Source organism: Parus major, chromosome 1 (assembly GCF_001522545.3).
Source record: "Parus major isolate Abel chromosome 1, Parus_major1.1, whole genome shotgun sequence".
Taxonomy (NCBI): Eukaryota; Metazoa; Chordata; class Aves; order Passeriformes; family Paridae; genus Parus; species Parus major.
This window is the reverse complement of record NC_031768.1, coordinates 59,086,339-59,089,191: the sequence shown is the minus strand read 5'-3', so window position 1 is coordinate 59,089,191 and position 2,853 is coordinate 59,086,339.

Here is a 2,853-nt window from a genome sequence, read left to right as displayed (position 1 = left end):
GAAAGGGAAAGGGAAAGGGAAAGGGAAAGGGAAAGGGAAAGGGAAAAAAAAAAAGAAGAGGCAAGATAGAACAAGAAACAGAAGATAAACACTAGAAAATGCTATACTCCTAGGTAACCCCCTTAGGTAGCCAACATTTTAAAAAAATAATAAATTATTTGAATACTTTCTGTCATCTATGTCTAAATCAAATTTCACTAAGAGCAGCAGATTTCTCTATTTCTAATATTTTGCTACTGGGCTTCCCACTAAACCAAGGGCTGCTTTCCAATAGACCCCTCACTCTGCCACAAATTGCACAACACAAGCAAACATAAATAATGCATCTGGAAATACATGACATATTTAAAACCTGCAATCAAAGAGAGCCCAATGGGGAGCAAAGAACACTGGTACAGGCTCTAAGACACTTATATAGCATGGACCCTTTGCCCCCAAATACAATCTGCCTGATACATGCTGGAAAACCTCACCGGGCCAGCCCTTCATTCCTGATTGCCCTCGGCACGGATCCAGGTTTAACCATGCTGGCTTCAGCCAGATAGATTACTGAGGGAATGAGGGAAGATGGATAAATTCACCCACTGGTCTGAAGGCCAAAAACATCTGCTGGAGTCACGGAGTTGTTGGTTGGCTGAGTTCACATAAAGGAAGCCCCGCTGGGAGTCAGTACCCAGCTCTTTTGAGTTTTGAGGGTTGTCCTCGGAGACCGCAGCATTTTGCTACCTAGGGGCAGCAGAATGTCAAACCAACCAAGAAATCTTGCAGCCTATTAGCACAGCATGACACAGCCAAAATGCTCTTTGTCAATATCAAATAGATATTAAAATCGGAAGGGATTTTTTTAAAGAAATCCTTGAGTCTGCACACAGCCCGAAGGCTGAGCTCACTCCACTAAATTAAAGGTTTCAGATGTGCAGAGATTTATAGTGCATCCATCTTGGAAGATGTGAATGTAGCACCAAAGTGATGGGCAGCTGCACAAGTGCTGAAGACAGTTAAAACGTAGCAGCTTTTCTTTTTTGAGTAACAGGACACAAACAGAATTAATATTGAGGTTAAACATGAGGGTCACTTCTCTGTCAGGAAATTTTTAGAGGAAGTTTCTTATCCCTGATGCTTGGTAAGTATTTCATGTGGTGGTGTCTGGCAAAAGTGCTATGTCAGATTCATTCGTGTGATTTGCTTCCCCAGTTTTTGGAATCAAAAGGTGTTACTGAAATAACCCACTAATCCACAACAATCTGGATTAAATAAATCTTAGAAACACCTTCATCTTCAACTTCTAGATAAGATTAATCTTAAAAATCCATATGTTAAATAAGTAAATTAATAATACAAAAGCTGCATACTGTGACCCTGTACCAGACTTCACATCTGAATTTTGCCACTCTCCGATGACTAAGGAGTTGCAATAAGTGTTGTCCTTGTGGTATAAATACAATTTCCTAGCAGTCGGCTGTGTCTGAGTCATCTCAAACACTAAAGGAATAAAGTCTCTCCCTTCAGTTTTTGCTTCTCATATCTGAGCAGGAGGCATGGAACATTTTGAAGACCATTCCCTGGTTCAAAGCCCATAGAAATCAGTAGGAGCTTTTCCGCTGAATTACTTAGTTTTGGATCAGAGCCACCACTCTTTACTACATTAAACAGTGAAGTTTAAAAGTTTCCTCCTTCCATTACTCATCTCAAAGTGTGGAGATGTTTTATAACAGTTATCTTTATAACTGGAGATTGCAAATCTCATTAACCTGGTCACTATGGGAAATATATGTATAGATATGAGGTAAGAGCCTGATCCTCTACAAATATTAGGTCATTTTCAGCTGAAAGTTATGCCTTTGGCACTCATACAGATGTTGCAGGTGGGAGTTAAGGCAGGAATTAAATGTGCATTTTAGGCGTGCATGCTAGAATCTTTTGAAGAATAATACCACTCTGTAGCATGACGAATTTGCTGCTATACATAAGTCTGCTGTTGCCTGCCAGTTACATCCTTTCCTAGTCAGTTTATTAGTTATAGATCACAAGCCATAGAAATGCCAAACCTATTTTTCCTGGGGTTTGCACTTCGCTGGCTGTGAAGCATTGGGAAAGCTTCAAGTCTATCTTGTGATTCAAACTTGAGCCCCTCAGCAAAGCAACGGAAAGGCAGGAGCTCAGAGGCTTGGACTATCATCAAACACACTCTCTCTCTGCACCTACAATTTCTACATCTGTAGACATGGAACCTCTTCTGAGTATGACAGGAATAAAAAGTGTGTTAAATGTTCTGTCAGGTCTCTGGAATGTTCTTTACAGAAAATCCTTTCTGATTAAAAGATAGAACTGTATTTCACATATTAGATTAAAGGTCAGACTGGATTAGAAGGGGGCTTTTGTTCACAGACACGTTCTCATCCAAACTTCTCTCTCATGCTATGACATAGGCAGCAAGGCTGATTTGCCCAGACTTTTAGAAGAATGGGAATGAATTCTTATTGCATATTCATTTAATGGGGGACAGAGAAGATACGAGATATGATCTGTGCCTTGGAAATTTACTATGTGGTTAAAAAATATGTGGAGAAACAATCCTATTTTAGTGAAGTGCTGGCTAAATATTTAAACACTGAAATACTAATTCCACAGCATTTTTTAAGTTACTACCCATCCTATTTCTGTAAAATGTCTCCCAAGAATTATAGTGTTGAATCCTGAAATATTTATTGAAGCAACACTATGTTTTCCCTGGGTAACAACTCAGTAATGACTTCAGCATATAATTCGTATTATTTAAGTCATATGCAGCATCCATATTTTAAGCAGTATGTCAGCTCCTTTAAATTGTATCAACACTGTGTTGTATAAGCT